The 20,623-nt window shown below is 43.8% G+C and overlaps 1 pseudogene; it reads left to right on the plus strand.

The window, feature by feature from the left end:
* The window catches only part of LOC138167720 (zinc finger protein 420-like), a 69,517-nt pseudogene that overhangs the window by 38,591 nt on the left and 10,303 nt on the right, over window positions 1–20,623 (plus strand).

Consider the following 20,623-nt stretch of genomic DNA (forward strand, 5'->3'; position numbering starts at 1 on the left):
AGGATCCTCCTCCCTCCAGCTCTCCCTGGCATCGCCCCGCCCTCTCCGGGATCCCTTCCCCTTCCCGAGGCCTGCTCTGTGCTTGCAGGTCCCAGGTAGGTCTGATGTAGGGCACCCCTCCCTCACGTCCCGGTTCTGCTGCTGCCCTCCTCAGTTCAGTCTCCTCCATCCCCTCTCAGGGTGAGTGTCCTCCGGCTCTGCCAGGAGCACACCTTCCTCCCGAGCCCGGCTCCTGGGGGGCTCCCTGCCTCTTGGTTTTGTGCAGACCCCCCATCACTCCCTCATTTCCTGGCTCACCCTCCCCAGGTTTCCCATTGGATAACACTTTCCCCAGACCAGACTTCTCCCAGAGGATCCCGGGAGCCCTGATTTCAGCCTATCAGCGCCACCTGTTCTGTCTCCCGGTCCCCTAATCTCTGACCCCTTGGTTAGGAATTTCCTGGTCCTGCCTCAGATCCAGCCCCCTTTGGAGATCCAAGAATCCTCCCTTCCTCCCTCCCTACTAAGGCTTGGTTGGACACAGTTACCAAAGCTCAGTCCTGGTCCCCCTGATCTGCACCCGGGGCTCTGGGGCTGGTTCCCTGTCAGATCCCAGGCATGTGGCTCCCTATCTCCAGTTTCCCTTTAGGGATTCCAAGCCTGAGCTCTACCAGAGGGTCCCCACATCCCCCTCCCCCCTCCAGGTCCTTCTTAGATCTCAGGACACAGTCATCCTGCTTCCCCAGGCTCAGTGTCCCCCAGAGCCCTTCTGTTCCTCCAGTGTCTCTGACCACCCTCCATGAGGCATGTTCGATGGTCTTGCCTCCCAGGCCCTAGCCCTGCTCCCTTGCCTCAGGTCCCCTTCCAGGTGGCTTCTTCCCAGACTGGATTTTGTGTTCCATCCTCAGGCTTCCCCTGGTCATTCCCTGTTGGCTCCATTCAAGAGCCCTCCCCATGCTCAACCTTCCCTAGCTTGAGCCTCTCCTAGATCAAGGAATCAGTCTGTAGTCTAGATAATGGATATGTGAGTCAGGGAGAGGGGATGCAGGGAGGGCAGAGGACCCTTTGGAGGGAGAGCTCTGACTGAGGGGCCACTGAGGCTCTGACTGGCCTCATCCCATCTGGGTGCCAAGCCCCCTCTGTCCTTTGGGTGGGAGAATGGGGGGGGGGGGCGTTGCTGGAGAAGAAAAGGAGTGAGAGAGGGAGGGAGGTAGTATTCCTGTTCTGACCATCTTCCTCTCTAAGGCTGAGCTACCCTGCTTCCTATCTCCCCCTGCAGGGTGGAGTCTGTCTCCTGAGGGCAGGGCCAGTCCCTTTGTCACTCCCCTACAATTGCTGTAGGCCAGCCTTCGGCCTAAGAAGAGGAGACCCAGACCTCTCCCCAGCTGGGATCCTTCTCCCTTCCCAGCTCAACCTGCCGAGGACCCAGGCCTGAGCCCAGCAGGGAGCCTGGAGCCAGAGGGAATGGCCCCTGGGAGCAGCGGCCCCCCTGCCCAGGTGAGTGCAGGCTGTGCCTAACTTCCTGTTTTACAAAGTACAAAATTATCATGTGCATTTCTTTTTCTTCGCACACCCTCAGCCTGTGCCCTAGAAGAGGAGGCTACCATTAGACACATGCAGGTATCTGTATGTAGAATTATTCTATACCTGTATCTTCCCTGCAGTTTCCAGTTCATTGCCACCACAGATGAGCTGCTACCATCGCTTTGGAACGTAGGGCTTCTTTTCCTTCTCCCCTAATCATCGTTTCTCTTTAACCTGCGAATTTTGAAATTCAGCCGTGACCTTCTCAGTTTTCTTCCCCGGATCTTCTCTGGGTGTTTGTCGGAGCCTTCTTTCTGCCTCCACTTTATCTTCCTGTTCTAGAGCTTCTCGTGATACTGTGTGGAGATCCTTCTTGACCATAACTTTCAGGGAAAGTTCTTCTGTGCTCTCTCCTTGATCTCTGCACATCAACTGGTTTTCTTTTCTTTTTCCCCCCAGATTTTAAATGTATTTATTTTTAGTTTTTCACAAGATTTCAAGTTACCATTTTTTCTCTCCCCGTCTTTCCCCCTCACCCCAAGATAGCAAGCCCACTGAATACCCCTCCCCCACTCTGCTCTCTCTTATATCCTCCCCCATCCCCCCCTAACTTTCTAGTGGGGCAAGGTGGGTTTTCATACCCTATTTCCCAGTTGCATGTAAAAAACAATTTGTAAACATTTGTTTTTCCAGATGTTTTCCCTTCTTCCCTCCTCACCCACCCCCACTGGGAAGATAAGCAGTTCAATATAGACGTAGTTAAGCAAATCATTTCCATAGTAGTGGAAATTTTTCCATTTGTGGAAGACTAACTATATTTCCCTCCATCCTATCCCACCCCCCACTTATTCTATTTTCTCCTTTGACCATATCCCTTTACAAAAATGTTTGCTTCTAGCTACCCTCTGCCCTCCCTTCTATCCTCCCCCCACTTATCCCCTACCCCCTTATTTTCCTGTAGGGTAAATACCCGATTGAGTGTGTATGTTCTTCCCTCCTTAGGCCAAATTCAATGAGAATCAGGTTTTCTCATTCCCTTTCACCTTCCTGCTCTTCCCCTCCATTGTAACAGTTTTCTCTTGCCTCTTTTGTAGAAGATAATTTATCCTAATCTATCTCTCCCTTTCTTCTCCCAATGAATCCCTCTCTCACCTGTTAATTTTATTTTTTAGATACCATATTCAACTCGTCCCGTGCCCTCTGTCTATGTGTACATGAACATACAAATGCCCACACTCACATATATATTTATATGCACATACATCCTCCTATGCATACATATATATGTGTGTATACATATATATTCCCTTCAGATGTCCTCATACTGAGCAAAGTCTTAGGAGTTACACTTATCGTTTTTCCATGTAGGAATGTAAATAGTTCAGCTTCAATAAGTCCCTTATGATTTCTTTTTCCTGTTTACCTTCTCATGCTTCCCTTGCTTCTTGTATTTGAAAGTCACATTTTCTGTTCAGCTCTGGTTTTTTCATCAAGAATGCTTGAAAATCCTCTATTTCATTGAATGACCATATTTTTCCTTGTAGCATTTTACTCAGTTTTGCTGAGTAGGTGATTCTTGGTTTTAGTCCTAGCTCCTTTGACCTCTGGAATATCCTATTCCAAGCCCTTCGATCCCTTAATGTGGAAGCTGCCAGGTCTTGTGTTACCCTGATTGTGTTTCCACAGTACTTAAATAGTTTCTTCCTGACTGCTTGCAGTATTTTCTACTTGTCCTGGGAACTCTGGAATTTGGCTGTAATATTCTTAGGAGTTTTCTCTTTGGGAACTTTTTCAAGAGGTAATCGGTGAATTCTTTCAATTTTTCTTTTGCTTTCTGGTTCTAGAATATCAGGGCAATTTTGCTTGATAATTTCTTGAAAAATGGTATCTAGACTCTTTTTTTGATCATGGCTTTCAGATAGACCAGTAATTTTTAAATTATCTCTCCTGGATTTATTTTCCAGGTCAGTGGTTTTTCCAGTGAATTATTTCACATTGCCTTCTGTTTTTTTCATTTGTTTGGATCTGTTTTCTAGTATCTTGATTTCTCATAAAATCATTAGCTTCCAATTGCTCCAATCTAATTCTGAAGGAGTCATTCTCTTCAGTGACTTTTTGAAATTCCTTTTCCACCTGACAAATTTGGCTTTTTGAAGCATTATTTTCATTGGCTTTTTGGGCCTCTTTTGCCATTTGAGTTAGTCCATTTTTTAAGGTGTTATTTTCTTCAGTGTATTTTTGGATCTCCTTTAGCAGGCTGTTGCCTCACTTTTCATGATTTTCCTTGCATCATTCTCACTTTTCTCTCCAATTTTTCCTCCACTTCTCTTACTTGATTTTCAAAATCCTCCTTGAGCTCCTCCATGCCTGTAACCAGTTCATATTTTTCTCGGAAGCTTTTGATGCAGGAGTTCTGACTTTGCTGTTCTCCTCCAGTTCCATGCTTTGATCCTTTTTGTCCCCAAAAAGAATTGTGTGGTTTGATTGCCCTTCCCCTGCTTGCTCATCTTGCCCATTACTTGACTTTTGAGCTCTTTTCCATGGTAGAACTCTGCTTCCAGAATGGAGAGGACTATGTCCCAACTCACTTGGGTTTCTGCAGCTGTCATAGCTACTAAAAGGGCACCCTCTCCACAGTCCCCACACACTCTTGCTCCCTGGTCACACCCCAGGACCGCACCCAAGACCAGGATTCGGATCCAAGCAGCAAACGTAATTACCCTTTGAATGGTGGCTTGGTTCCCCTACAATCTGCAGGCCAGGAACACTGGAAGCAGCCACTTGGCAGGGGCTGCAGGCACCACACCTCTTCCACTTTTCTCTCCAGGGGCAGCAGCTGGACTGCACTACCCCTGTTCACAACCAAGTTCCACACTGACCTTTTACTTTGTCTTTGGCATTTGGGGATTGAGAAATCTGGAAACCACCACAGCTGCTGGTGATTCACTCTCTTGAATTTTGCTCCAGCCATGGCTGGTCTGGGCCATCCTGGGGCTAGGACTGTGCTCGCCTCCCAGCTGATGGAGCCTTCCTGCCAGCCTGACAGGCTGCCTTCAGCGGGAGATTTGTTTCTCTCTGTCACCTTGTGGGTTCTGTAGCTCTAAAGTTTGTTTAAAGTCATTTTGGAAATGTATTGGAGGAGATGGAAGCCGGAACCACACAGAAGTCCTGTTTCTACTCTGCCATCTTGGCTCCCCCTGATCAATTGGGTTTCTAATGAGATATTTCAGATTCTCTTCTATTTTTTTCTAGTTTTATTTCATCTTAGTGTCTTATCACATTGTTCAATCCTTCTTGTAAAAGACTGGTTTTCAAGGAGTCACTTTGCTCTTTAAAATTTTGTATCCCTTTCTCTAATTATTTGTATTTCTTTTCATAATTTTCTTGAGTTGCCTTTTCTCATTTTTCCTCATTCTTTTTTACTTAACTTAAAATTCCTTAGCATAATTTTCTTGAATTGCATTTATTTTGTCTATTTTATCCTCATTCTCTCTTATTTGATTTTTTAACTCCTTTTTAAGTTCTTCCAAGATTTCTTTTTGAGCTTGTGTCACACTGTCCTGAGAATGTTATTTTGTTTTGCTTTTTTTGGAGGGGAGAAGGCAGGGCAATTGAAGTTAAATGACTTGTGCAAGGTCCCATGGCTAGTAAGTATTAAGTGTCTGAGGCAGGATTTGAACTCATGTTCTCATGACTCCAAGGCCAGTGCTCTATTCCCTGCTGCCCCCCTAAGAATGTTCTTGCTCCCTGTGGCCCCACACTCCCTGGACTTGTGCTCCCTCCTCCTCGACCCCAGCCCCAGCCCAGGATCACGTGGGGGCAGCACGGCTAGGCTGGGCTTCTGGAGACATTAGGGGTCTGTCTGTCCTCCCTCCCTCAGCATCTGCTCTTCCTTAGATGGAAGGTTGGCAGGTCAGATGTCTGGAGGTAAAAGTTCTTGGGGCTGTGAGGGAGGTGAAGGTTGAGGTGACATTTCCAGCCTGCTCTGCTTCTCTCTGGGACTGCTGTGTGTGGATGAAGTGTAGGTGGCCTGGACCTGTCTACACTTCCCTCAAACCAAACCTCAACCCCTGGAGCCTTCCATGAGGTGCTCTCAGCTCCTCCTCCAGCTGCTTTGCCTCTTTATTCTTGTTGCTCTGCCTTCGTTTTGTGCTGATTTTGTGTCTGTGGAGGAAATCTGGAGAGCCTGGAAATTCCTGACCTGCACTGCCACCTCCCTAAAACTGGGCCATTGATTTTGTTTTTTCTGAGGACATCTCTGAATTCTTTGAATTGGGACATAGATTTCCATGCTGGGAAGTTCTGGCCATTTCCCTTTGAATATTTCCTTCATCATTGTATCAACTTTTTTTTCTGGGAGACCCATGATCCTTGCCTTGTCTAGGGACATTCAATGTGTCTCAAATTAAAGTGTTTGCTTCCTTAAGGGGCATTGTCTTTCAGTGTTGTTTTGGCTTCTCTTTTTCTTGGCTGCCCTTCCCCTGTGTTTATTTGCCTTCCCTACTGTACTGTGTTTTCTTTTCTTTGGAGGGGCTTGCCTGGGCACATTCCAGGTTTTCTTTTCCCTTAGCTTTAAGATACCAACAATTAACCAAAGAAGGCAACAGGAAAAAAAAGATTGAAAGGGGCTCAGGGGGAAGAAAGTGCCCAATTCAGGGGTCTGGGGGGAAGTCAGTCAGAGAAGACCCCAGAAGCAGAGGCAGGTGAGAGACGAGGAGATGGCTGAGGTGAGCTTTCTTCTTAACCTCAGCCTCAGCCCATGTTGGTGAAGGGGAGGTGTAGAGCTGAAAGTAGCTTTGGGACACCTTCTGTTGGGTGTGTTAGGGAACCAGTTAGAGAGCAGTTATCCACCAGCAAAAGTGCTCCCACACACACACACTGAGACTGCTCTGCAGGGAAGAAAAATGAGGTCAGAGAGCCTGAGGAAAAGGGAGATTTAGAAATTCTTGGGAATCTCAAAAAGTGGAAAAGAGCCATAAATTCCTCAACAGTTCCAAAGTTAAACAATAGACTTAAGGGTGAAATGTGGATTCCAAACAGACCCTAGATCAGGCATTTGAAAGAAGAAATCACATGGGGCGGCCAGGTGGTGCAGCAAGTAAGAGCGGTGGCCCCAGAGTCGGGAGACTCGGGATTGGTTCTGGCCTCAGATACTTAACACCCACACAATATAACTGGCCGTGTAACCTTGAGCAAGTCACTTAACCCCAATTGCTTAAAAAAAAAAGAAGAAGAAGAAATCACAGTGATGAAAAATGAAAGGGCAATTTTATGGCTAGGATGGAGAATGGGTCCCAAATATCAGAAGCTCTGATAAAGTGGATACTATGCTTGTGACAGAAATGGAAGAAAATGAAATGGAAGAGAAGAGCATCAGGGTCCAAGCTCATTGGACACACGTGCTGTCCATGCAGCCTGCTGGATATAGAGACCACCCCTTCAAGGATCAAGGACTGCCTGATTGTGGGGATTACCACTGTCCAGCCCACGAACGAGGAGACTGAGGCAGAGCTCTGAGCCAGGGGCACTTTCCTAAAGGCCCTATGGCCCCCTGTAATGAATGTAAAGGGCCTCAGATCTTCCTCAGGATCTGAGATTCACCCTGCTTCTGGGACCTTTTATTCATTGGGTTTGCTACCAGAGTTGTTCCCTGGACATCCTAAAGCAGCAATACAAAATACAGAATCCATTGTTTGACATGATTCTTAAGCTAAGAAAAGTAAAAATGATGTGTCAGCTGGGTCACGAGTTGTCTGAAGCAGGAATGTCTCCCCTGCCCCGGTGGTCACAGGATGGATGGGCTCCTCCTTAGCTTAGGCAGGAGAAGATGGTAGCAGCTGTCCATACCCTGCCAGAACACATGGCCAGGGTGGGGCTTTCCCTGCCTTGCCAGCACCCAGGCTTGGCTTGGTCAGCATTGTTGTGGCTGTGCAAGAGAGATGCACAGCTGGTAAACAAGCGATGAACACTGCATTAATGTTGGAGGCCTATCGTGGGCCCTTCTGTTAGAATCTGTATTCCTGTGTGACTTGTACAAAGGAAGGACTAGTACATTGCTTATTCTCAGACCTACTATTTGGTGCTTGAGTAGCTGAATGCATTAAGATCATTACACCAATCAGGTCCCCTCATAAAATCATGACGAACTGACTAATGCTGCCTGAGTCGGGGCCTCAGTGGATCACTTCTCCCATATTCTCAGACCTGGCCAGCCTCTGCTTTATATGGTTCATCACTAGGCCTCTCAACTCAGCCTCTTAAATCTTATTCTATCAAGTTTCTATAATTCTCTGTGTTTAGATTAGTTATTTCTCTTTTCTGATGAGTTAGTTCAAAGAAAACCCAAGTTAATGGAATAGTGCTTTTTTTTGAGCCATGAAGGACAGCCCCTCCCTCTTGTTGTTCAGGCATTTCTGTGATGGTGCAGATTTTATAAACCATTTGGGTTTATTCCAGACAAAGCTACCACAGTGGTTTCCATTTCCTTCTCCGGTTCATTTGGCAAATGAGGAAACTGAGGCAAGCAGAGTTAAGTGACTTGTCCAGGGTCACACAGCTAGTAACTTTCTGAGGCCACATTTGAACTTAGGAAGATGGTATCTTCCTGATACCAAGCCCATTGCTTCAGCCACTCTGCCACCTAAGTTGTCCTTCTCCATCAGGGTTACTTTTATTTCTGGGTAATTAATTTGAGAATTAAGGAGTGTATATCATAGAAAATTGAAAGAAATCAGAAAGGAAAGGCCTAAGCTATTTTAGGTATGATACATCATCTCTGGAGTAACCTCAAACCCTCAATGTAACAATAGATAACTTTTCATTTGGTGAGGATTCATCTTTTTTTTTTTAATTAATTTATTTTTATTTTTCAACATTCACTGCTGTTAGAAATACAATTGATACTAAAATTTGGGTATCATAAGAAGTTTATTGAGGATAAGTTCAGAGGAATTAAATGTCCCTGGCCAGAAGCGGGCCTGCCCTTCTTCAGGAAGAGGGATCCCTGAGTACAAAAGCCAGAAAAGCTTTATACTGTTAGTTTGACAGGGATACCTCCCTTCAGAGGATGGATTGGTCCGTTCTCTGGGTTACCATCTTCCCTGTATGCCCATTACATATTTCTCTTAGATATGTGTAAGCATGACCCCCTCCCTTCATCATACATTATTATACATTCCATGTTCTATTAATGAGGCTCTAATTTTTATGTGGGATATGTCCCATTATATGCATTAGGTTTATTAAGCATGCACAATAGTAATTTTAGCTCGGCAGCCATTGACCCCAACCAGTTTAAGCCGAATCAGCCCTTATTCTCCGCTGTCTGTTAACTTCCCTCATCAGTCTTACCTCAGCATTTTCTAGCATTTCTGTGGAAACTTCAGTCTTTGCTGTCTTTCACAATCCCTCCCTGTGTTTTTAACAGGGGTTGAGTTTTCACACTTTTCTTTCGGTTTTCTCTTCAAACCTCTTTAGTTCACACTCCTCATCTACTGTTCTTTCTACCAGATTCTTTATACCCCTCCCCTGGTACTTGAATCTGTCCCAGTCTTTGTGTAGAATCTCATACTACCCTAGTGAGTAGCTGCATTTTGCAGGGGAGGTAGACAGTAGGAGAATGATTTCGTTCATTACAATCAGTATGAACCGTAGTATCTGCTTCCACCGAGCCACCAGACCAAGACCGCCACGAGATATTGAAAGGGGAATTCCAGGTTTGAGCTAGTATATGTGCTAATATGTCTTGGGTAATGTGTTTCACTGCTTGTCCATTGTTATCTGTCTTTAGATAGCAGCTGGAAAGATTTAGTCTCCCACAAACACCTCCTTCCTCAGCTAAGAGACAGTCTAATACCAATGGGTGCTGAAGGGCTGCCTCTCTTGTTTGAGCGTCCTTATCAACTATCAGGTCTAAAGCTCCGGCAGTTTGGTTGGTAATAATCTCTATCACTGTCTGAAGCCTCATGAACCTGCTTACTATGTAAGTGGGAGTCCTGTAACCCTAACTCCCACCTCCCCTTTAGGTAAGATCGACGCATTGACAAATTGCAAGGGGGCAGTCCCTTTTATGAGGACAGACACAGAGATCCCAAGGAAAATAATTACAATCAGTTGTCCCTCCAAGGGCCAGAAGTCTCTCACACAGCTGTCTGGAGGGGACACCATGTGACACCAATCTGCTGGTCCATGGTGCTTGTTCAGCCAACTTCAGCACTGTGTCTCAGCTTCTGTGTCTTCTGCCTTCTTTTGTCCACTCTCTTACAAAAGTGACCTTGGAACAATTTTCAGTTGCCATCCTAAACCTCATACCCTTATCATTCTAAGTTTTTTAAAAGGGTTTTTTTTTGGAGGGGGGAAGGTAGGGCAATTGGGGTTAAATGAATTGCCCAAGGTCACACGGCTAGTTTTGTGTTAAGTGTGTGAGGCTGGATTTGAACTTAGGTCCTCCTGACTGCAGGGCTGGTGCTCTATTTACTGAGCCACGTAGTTGCCCGTCCCTTCCTCCCCTCATTATTTTTACAAAATCAGAACTGAACCTTGGCCAATTGTCATGCTCCAGAAACGCACATTAGAACCCAGTTTCTTGGGGCGGCCAGGTAGCACAGCAAGTAAGAGCACCGGCTCCAGTGTCAGGATGACCTGGAGATCAAATCCCGGGCTCAGACACTCAGCACCACACCCAGAAATAACTGGCCTTGTAACCTTGAGCAAGTTACTTAACCCCAATTGCTTAGGGGAGGCCAGGTGGTTCAACGAGTAAGAGCACCAGCCCCAGATGACCTGGGATCGAATCCGGGCTCAGATACTCAGCACACACCCAGAAATAACTGGCCGTGTAACCTTGAGCAAGTTACTTGACCCCGATTGCTTTCAAAAAAAAAAAAGAACCCAGTTTCTTATAGTTTACGTTATTAATTCCTCTACCAGGAGGATGAGATTTCACCAAGGAATTTATATTACGTAATCACTTTTTCAAACAATAACACAGTTGCAACTTCTGGTATGTTTTGCCTTTTAAAGGATTTACAAAATCAACCACAAACCTTTTTTCTTTTAACATTAACTAATTATAACAAAACTGAGACGAATATGATACTAACTGGGTAACAGGATAATATCCTCACAAGCCCTTGACCTAGTTGTCCCCATACAATTACGGAGAGCTAAAGGACCCTGACTCATACAGGAATATCTATACCAATAGCAGATACCAAGTCCAAATAACCAGTTGTTGCTATTTGGACTAAAATCTTTAGCCTAATAGCTCCATCTTATAGTATCTTAGGATGTTCCAGAATCAATTATTTAATAGATTTGGCCCTATGCTTGCAAAACTTTTGATTACAGAAATTTTCCATTAGGAGAGTAGGGGCATAACTGAAACAAGGGAATAGCATCTCCCCAACTTCATGTCAGTTCCCGGCAGAAGCTCTGTCAAATTGCATCATTGAGCCAGGCCTCTAGTGGGTGTCAATGAGGAAATTAAATTGACAGACTCACACCTCAGCACATGCAGAAAAGTTGTTCTCTCAACCTCCCCATGCAATCACCCTCTGCAGTTCATAGATGCATCTTCTCTGGCATCATCCATCAGTGTCTCAGAAAGCCCTTAGTCTTTCTTCATATCCACACCTGGACTTAGATTCAGGAAAACAGTCAGTTAACAGCCCCATCAAATCTTAAATGGCAAACTCCAACAATCAGTTTCAGATATGACTATACCTCACATTGGTTAAGAAACATCTTTAAAGTGAGCATTATAGGACCTGCATTCATTTCTACACTCATTCTTGTTCATAAAAATCAAATCTCCTATTTATATCATAAGTTATTGTTCTAACAAATTTGCATCTACTTCCCAAGCTTCCCTATCTTTCTCTGACCATGCTTGATCTGAACTCATATAGAAATTCCTTTCCCTAAACTGAAGATATCTTTGATTTAGTCCCAGTAATTAATTCAGCCAATTGTATTAATACCCAACTACTCTTACATCACTTTGAAATACACAAGGACGCCATTCCTTATTATGATACACCCTTATTATGGTAACTTAAATCCCAACCTCAGTCCGTGGGATAATGATTCAACATTGCATTTGTATCCTTATTTCCTTTCCTTCTCAAATTTGATTGAACTATTAACCTTTCTTCTTAAAATACTTCCTCACATTCTCCTCACATACTTAAACCATCTAAAACTGAGGGCTTAGATAACCCTCATTTGTCCCCAAACGTTCTTATCTCCCTTCCATATTTCTAACTAAACCTTTATTTATCTTGCCAAACCTCTGATCCTTTTACTAACATAACTATTCTGTACTGGAGCCCCAGCTTAAACAAACAAAGAGGTTAATGACTAACCTCACAGGCTGATGGATTTGTGTATCTAATCATTCCCATAACATTCAGAAAGAATGTCCTTATCTTCCACATGACTATACAAGAGCACCATTTACCCAATTATTTGATTGAAAATAGCAAAATTTCATACCCCTGCATTTTGCCCAACTTTCCACTGATTACAGAACTCTGCCATAAAGATGAAAAGCAGTGACCTGATTGGATAAAGCAGACTTTATAGCCAGACTCAGGAATACTTAGGTGGGAAACATTCCCTTCCAAAAGGTAAAATTCAGACCTTCACCTATTAACAATACAGAATCATACACTCCCTGAGTAATCCATGGCATTTCTCTCAGATACTGATTTGATGCAGATAGCCATACCCAAATTAAAATTCAAAACAAAATTAGTTGTGGTCCCAACCACCCTTTTATCTTAAATATCAAGTTTCACTAATTATAACTAAGAGTTAGATACAGTTATTTTACTCTCATTGAATTGCAATAAGCAATAAAGATTTACCAGGACTCACATACATAAGGGATTCCATTTAACACTTTTCCCTTCTCAAATTTGAACTTGTCCTGGTGTAAAAGCCAATAGAGAGAAATCCTTTCTATCTATAATACATGAACTTGCAACTCCTCAGCAAACCAAGTTCATTGTTTAGGAATTCATTCATTTATTCATTCATAACCAAAACCGGTTCCTTTTCCAGGGCTGATGATCCTGCCCACACAGATGGCTTCCAGGGGCCTTGGTGAGTTTATAAAATAAGGAGAATAAACATAGGAAGGAAGGAGCTGATCCTAATGCCCCTGCCTGCAACCCCTGTACATACAGAAGGACTGTTCTGAGTGAGCAGAATTAGTCAGGATAATGTTTTCCAACTAACCCCTCCTTTTCCATACACATTAACAATCTTAGGTTTTAGCCTTAAAATACCATGTTTCCCCGATAATAAGAACCGTCTTATTATTTTTTTGGACAGAAAAACACCAGAGGGCTTATTTTCAGGGGAGGGCTTATTTTAATGAACATTGACAGCAATTTTAATAAACAGGTAAATGTGAACAAAAAAATGTACCTTTATTCAATAAGCAAATCACTGGGGAAGAACAGGATGACACGCTCACTGCTGCAGCTCTGATTGGATGCAGCTCGGAGCGCGGTGTGCGTTTCACAGGGGGGGAGACGGTGCATACAGAGAGTAACGTAATGTAGCGTGTAGCACAGGGGATCACCTTCACTACAGTAGCAATCTCAATAGGGCTTATTTTCGGGGGAGGGCTTATTTTAGAGGAATCTTACACAGTAAGGGGAGGGCTTATTTTTGGGATAGGTCTTATTATTGGGGAAACACGGTAGTAACCCACAGTTTCATCAAATCACTCTAATTATAACACAGGCAATTAACTACAGGTGACATCAAATGCATTTCCAGAACATAAAAAAAATTATTGCTCTAACAAGCCAGCTTCTCTACCTGCAGTCCCTCCCCCTGCTTCCTTTTTCCCAGAGCTGAGGACGAGGGAGTGGGATCAGGGATGCTTCCCCCATCCTGGGTCATAAAACTTTCCTCATCTCCCCTAGCCTGTGCCTCCCATCCTTCTTCCCCTACAAAACTCTACTATTCTGAAACCTCTGCATAAGTATCACTTCCCAAATACCGGACCCCACTCAGCCTTCTCATCTGCTAATCTGTTTCCCTTTCTCATACCAAATTTTCTAAACATATAAACATACCCCATAAGCATATTTGGAACATTCACATTAAATTTGGACCTAATTGTCACCAATATCCATCACTGTAACCATTTGGTTTGCAAATAGAAATTCAGTAGGCCCTCTTAAAACCACTCCAAAAATCTTATAAAACATTTCTTCATAAGAGCATCACCCCCTCTCAGAAACAGCTTACAGTTTATACTGATTAAATTGCAATATTTCAAAATACTATATCACATGGTCAGAAGGACCCAGTCACCATTTTTTCTGTTCCTCTGACAGTATAATTCTTAATTTAACAACATTTAGACTGTTGGGAAACTGCTTCTCTTATAACACAGATGATGCAATTGTTTACCAGTAACATTATCATAAACAATTATCATGTAGACCAAAACCAATTAATTACCAATCTGGTAACCTTAATTCAGTTGAATGTGTTTCCAAATTGCTTTACACAGAAAATTATTCATCTTATAACCATTGGCATAAACTTCATATCTAAGCAAAATTCCACACAAAGTTAACAAACATGAAACAATCATGTAAAAGGATTTTTTTGGAGGGGGAGGAAGGATAGTTGGGGTTAAGTGACTTGCCCAAGGTCACATGGCTAGTAAGTGTGTCAAGTATCTGAGGCCACATTTGAACTCAGGTCCTCCTGACTCCAGGGTCAGTGCTCTATTCACTACACCACCTAGCCTTCCTGAAGCAATCATTTTAAAATTAAACAGTTAACATTCAGATAGCATTTTGCTTTATGCCAAACATTGTGCCAAACACCTTTACAATAATTCACATAAAATCCCCTAGGAAGTGGATTACATCACCATCCCGTTACTGAATAGTAAACTAAGACAACTAAAACTTGGTGTTACCCAGCGAAGCAACTTCTTCATACCAACTGAAAACATGTACTTTTTAATCATGTAACTGTGTGAGATGAAAAAGTTTGGAGTCTGAATCTGAGATCAGAAAAGGTCTTTATTCTTTCTCATGAGAAAGGGCACTGCCCCTGTTGCTCAAAGGGCATCTGCCAGGGAATACAAAATGTGGAAGCTCGCAGGCTTCTCTTGTCCTGATCCTAACCCTAACCCTAACCTCTAACCCCTGTCCTACTTCACCATTGGCTAGTGAGGCAAGCTCACAATCTTTCATTAGGGTTAACTAATTGGCGCAAAGCAGTTTCAATCCTTCGTTATGTATTTCCTTTCACCAAATTGGGAAGTGCCCAATCAGAAGTGGACTAGTATGGTTTTCTTTCAAATTACCTCATTTCTGGGAAATCATGAGTTACTCATGAGGCTGGACTTGCTTACACATATGATATGTCTATAATTGTGTACATTGTTCTCCTGGTTTTACTCTCCTCCCTCAGCATCAGTTTGTATAAGTCTCTCCAGGTTATTATGAAGTCCGTCTGCTCCTCATTTCCTATAGCACAATAGTATTCCATTACATTCATATACCACAACTTGTTCAGCTATTCCCCAATTGAGGGACATCCCCTTGATTTCCAATTCTTGGCCACCACAGAAAGAGCTGCTATAAATATATTTGTACATGTGTGTCCTTTTGGAGAGCCATCACTTACAACTTTATGCAGTCCAGGTTCCAGTGAGTATCTCTTTAGAATCCTCATCATGTTTTCATCCAGATAAGCCTTTATTTCAGTCATTCAGGAATTAATGCTTTTTTCCCCCTCAGAATGTACTGATTCTGCCAGCTTCACAGAGGATTCTCACAGAATTTCCTTTAGAACACGATACTTATTAATTAGAAATTATTAAAGAAAATTGCCCTGAATTTCTAGAACAAAAGAGTAATGGAGAATTAGAAAAAATCTACCTTTAACCACCTGAATGAGATCCCAAGAAGAAAGCTTTCATGAACATCAAAGAAAAGTTTCAGAACTCCCGGGTGAAGGAGAAAATGTGGAGAAATGAAGGAGAAAAAGATGTTAAGTGACGTGGAAACGCAGTCAGGATTTCGCATGGTATAGCCGATGCCATGCGGAAAGACCATATGTCTGTGGACATTACGTTTCATAATGTAAAAAAGAGTAAAAAAAGAGCTACAGTTGCTTTAAGGAATAATTTACTTGGCAAAGTTGAGTATAATTCTGAATGGGAAAAATGGTCATTTGATGAACTGCAAGACTTTCAGACATCTGTAACAAAAGGAGCAGAGCTCACTGCAAAAATGATATAAAATCCAAAAAATATATAAGGAAAACATTCATTGAAAACTGATTACAAGGCCCCCATTAAGGTTAAAATGTTTACTTATTACATATATGAACGTATCAGTATTCTTAGTCATCATTACTAAGGTAGTTTGAAATAAAGGTGGTGGCTTGTTATGGATGAGGGGCTGATGATAAAAAGCAAATCTGGGCAGAAAAAGTCGAAAGGGAGAAATGATATTGCAAAAAGGGAGTGTGAAAAGAAGGACTCAGAGAGAGGAAGCAGGGAGGGCAGAGGCTGGTAATGTAGGAGCCTTACTCTCATCTGGGTTGAAAAATAAACAACGTGTACTTGTGAAAGTGTATAGAAATCTGCACATGTGGAGAGGTGAGAAAAGTGAGGAACAGGGTTGGGGAGGGGCTTTTCAGAGGGTGTGTGGGCTGGGATTTAGGAAGGTCAAGCAGAGGATGGGGGGACTTTTGAGGAGGTGAGTAAATTGGGGGTTAGATGATTGGGGGGAGAAGATGAAGCAAAAGGGATAAAAAGAGACTGAGAAAGAAAATTGTGGGTAAAAGTAAGATCAAGAGAAATTCATAGATAGTAATTCCACTCTGAATGTGATTGAGATCTTGACAGCAACTCGCTTTGTGGTGACAGAGAACTGGAAATTGCAGGGCTGCCCATTATTTAGGGAAAGGCTGAACAGCTTATGGTGTGAGATTGTGGTGGATTGCTACTTTGCTGTGAGAAAGGACAAGTTCAGTGATGTTAGAAAGGCCGGGAAAGACTTGCACAAAATGATTAAGAGTAAAGTGAGCAGAACCAGGAGAACACTGTATACAGTAACAGCAACACTGTGTTCAGAAGAGTTTCAGCAAATGAGTCAGTTTGACTATTCTAAAGACACAGATCAAAAATAAAGGACACGTTAAAGAGGGACACTATCTGCATCCAGAGGGGGGAAAAAGCATATTGAATGATTTAACATAGTGACACACATGTGTGTAGGTAGTTGTGTTTAATGGTAGCCATCTCTAGGTCTGGGTTGAGGGAAAGAAATTTCCATCGTAAGTGTTGTATGTTTCAGGGAATAGGAAGTTGTACATGGTAGATTTGCAGTTTCATGAGCAATCATCTTTTTTTTTTTTTTTTTTGCTTTTTGGAGGAGGGAAGCCAGGGCAATTGGGATTAAGTGACTTACTCAAGGTCATACAGCTAGTAAGTGTTAAGTGTCTGAGGCTGGATTTGAACTCAGGTTCTCCTGACTCCAGGGCTGGTACTCTATTCACTGCACCACCTAGCTGCTCCTTAGCAACCATCTTTTTTATTGGATTCTTTTGTAAATGCTTGTTTTGTTTGCTGAATTGAAAATAAAGTTTTTTTTTAAAGGTAAAACACAGTTCCTAATCCTATAGGGCTCACATTCTAGTGGAGGAATTAACATGCAAATAATGTCCTATATGTAAGATTGTAATGCCAATACAATATTCACAGGAATGACAGTGAGTATATATATACCAGCATAGTTCTGAATTACAAACTATAACAGACTCCATATAGGAGACAGAAACAAAACATTTACTCCAACACCAAAAAGCCAATTCCCAACACCAGAAAACTGAATTCATCATTGCAACAAATAAATTTATACACAATAACACTGCAGAGAGCAACACCGCCCCAAGTATTCCCACAAACACAAGCCTAGCGATCTCCTTGTCTGTGTTTTCTCTCCCACCATACCAAGTGCTCTGGCTCCCAGCTTCCTCTCAGCTCTGCTCCACCCTTCAGCAAAGTCTTCCCACCACAAGTTCCATGTGACTAAGGGACAGGGAAGAACTTCACATTCCCGTTACCGTGACAAAGATCTGTTTGTTACATACAGTATTGGCATATGTACATGTGTGTATACATGTGTGTTAAGTTATGTATTATGTAAATTTGGTCTGTGGCTTCCCCTTCCTCTGACTCATAAATGTTCTGTCATTTCTGATGAGGAAGGTATTTCCCATCACCCTCTCTCATGCTCTCCCCACAGATCCATGTGCCTCACAGAGAGAACTCAAACTTCTTCCCTGATTCCACAGGGAGATGCGTTTCAGAGGAAAATACTTCTCAGCTTCATTATAAATGATCATACATTCTGTGCCTTTTCATGCTTTAGGGGTTGGTGACATTCAAGGACGTGGCTGTGGGCTTCACCCAGGAGGAGTGGGGGCTCTTGGATCATCCTCAGAAGGAGTTGTACTGGGGGGTCATGCTGGAGAATGCCTGGAACCTGCTTTCCCTGGGTAAGAACACTTCCCTTGGTACCACTGAGTCTGTAATCAAAGGAATATCTTCATCCCTGGAGGGCAGGGTTTGGAGCATTTATCAGTTATGAGAGAGAGGAGAGTGCTGATCTCTTGTCCTGCTGCCTGGTGTTTCCCACAAAAGGTCTCTCATTGTGTGACAGGAGCCTGAGGGTCTCCTTGTTGCTTCTGAAGCTGTCTCTGACCCCTTCTAGGCAGCTCCATGTTGGTGTGGAAGCATCTCAGACCTGGAAGGACCCTCAGGGGCCATTTGGTCTGACCTCCACCTGGCCCTGAATTCTGTCTGCCAAGTGTCTGACAGCTGCTCAGGGGGCTTTTCCTTATATGCCCGTCCTCTCTGGGAGGGTCTAGGATCCAGAATGTTTTTCTTTTTAATAAGCACCAATTTGTAGCTCAGGCTTCTGCTTGTGCCTCATATAACGAGTTTGTCTCTAATCTTCCTTCCTGTTGCCCTCAGATTCCAGCAGAGCTGGTGGGAAAGGGAGGGAAGGGAAGGAGCATTTATTTTCATCTACTATTTGCCAGGTGCTGGGCCAAGGGCTTTCTTTATAATATTATGTCTTTATAATACTATTTTTTTTTTTGCTTTTTTGGAGGGGGGGAGGCTGTGCAATTGGGGGTAAGTGACTTGCCCAAGGTCACACGGCTAATAAGTGTTAAGTGTCTGCAACTGGATTTGAACTCAGGTCCTCCTGACTCCAGGGCTAGTGCTCTATTCACTGCGCCACCTAGGCACCCCTACAATATTATTTCTTTACAATATTATGTCACTTTATCCTCACAATAACCTTCCACGTTAGGGGATATTATTCTCCCCATTTGACAGTTGAGGAAACTGAGACAAATAGATGTTTTATGCCTTGTCCTGTGGCACACAGCTAGTAACTTCCTGAGGCTGCTTTAGACTCTGGTGTGCCTCACTCTGGGCCCAGGGCTCTCTCCACTGCACCATCAGCTGCCTCTGATATCTAGAGAATGGAGAGTGTGCAATGAGTCCATCCTTCTATGAAGAAGTTGCACCAAGACCAAGTTTTCTTATTCCAACCTGATTCCATTTCAAAAAGAAATGCCCTGAGACTGTCCTTCAGGGGTCCTGGGAACCACCCTGGGGTTCTTGCCCACATGTCCCTGGCCTTGCCAGGAATTAGAGACTGGCTGAGAAATAGAATTTGGGCCAACTGGGGTTTGTTGAGTTTACCAGGAGGAGACTCTCACCTGGAGAGGCACAGAGGCCCCAAATGAGCAGTCCACAAGGTTTCCATGGGTTTCAGGGAGTGAGGAAGAGGGGAGGGGGACAGGGCCAAAGCTGGCTCCTCTTGGCCCCTGTTCTGGGACTCCAGTCTGGTCTTGCAGATTCAGCCTTTGTAGCCTTCATTGAAATTAGGAGTTTCTGCCAGAATGGGACTGGACAGGATGGGGGGCAGAGGTCTGGCTCTTTCTCAGAGCACGTTGGACAACAGGATGATGGGGCAGACCCTCTTTGGGTTACTTGTATTACAAGCCCTAATGGGTGAGTACAGTTTCATGGGTGTGAACATGAAAGTGTGAATCTCAGAAGCACCAGCTCTGGGTCTGAATGCCTTTCCCTAAAGAGACCTGAATGACAAGTTTCTCCCCCTGTCCATCCCTGACTCCTCATGCCAGGGCTTCCAGTTCCCAGGGAAGACGTGATCTCTTATTTGGAGCAAAGGGAAGCACCGTGGATGCTGGAGCAAGAAGGCCTGAGGAGCTGCTGTCCAGGTGAGTGAGGTGGAAGCAGGAGTGTGAGGGCTGGGATTACAGGAGGCTGCTGTGTGTTGTGGTGAAGCAGGTGCTGGATTTGGGGCAGGAAGACCTGCCTTGGAACGCTTTTTCAGATATTTCCCAGCAGTGGCTTCAGGGGTCAGTCACTGAACCAGTGAGCCTCAGTTTCTCCATCTGTGATGAGAGGCCTGCATGGCCTTCCAGCTCCCTTTTAGGGATCAATCTGTGCTACTAAAAGAAGTCATTATTTAGAATTTGGGGACATGAAAGTGCAAAAAGGGCTTAGCTTCTCCTGTGTGAGCTCTTTCCTAGACTTTCAGGTCAACAAACATCTCAGTGCCTGCTGTGTTCCAGACCCTAAACAAAGCACCAAGCAAATAAATCAGTTCAAGGGACGTCCCCTGCTCCTATGGACCTCACAGTCTGGTGGGGGCAGAGAGCCTGTCAGCAACTATGTAGAAACCCACTGTGGACTGGATAATGTGGGGCTAGTCAAGAGGGAGAAGGTCTTAAGGGGCACTGGAAAGGCTTATTGTGGGAGTTAGGCTCTAGCTGGGGAATCAGGGAAGACAAGGAGAACATTCTAGGTAACAGGGATGTCAGGGCAAACCTGTAGAGTCTGGCGGTGGAAGGTTCTGTCCCTGGGAACAGGAAGGAGGCCCATACCAGTGGATTATAATGTGTATGTTGTGTACCCAGGACTTTGGGCTCCCAAGTTCAGTGCTTTTCACATTTTTTGCAGCTCTCCCAACTACATTGAATCCATAAAAGACACTCTAATTATTCTGTTGGTTAGTTTGGAATA

This window comes from Petaurus breviceps, unplaced genomic scaffold (genome assembly GCF_028583685.1).
Source record: "Petaurus breviceps papuanus isolate PSGF00001 unplaced genomic scaffold, PetGlider_PUasm1.0 287, whole genome shotgun sequence".
NCBI classification, from domain to species: Eukaryota; Metazoa; Chordata; class Mammalia; order Diprotodontia; family Petauridae; genus Petaurus; species Petaurus breviceps.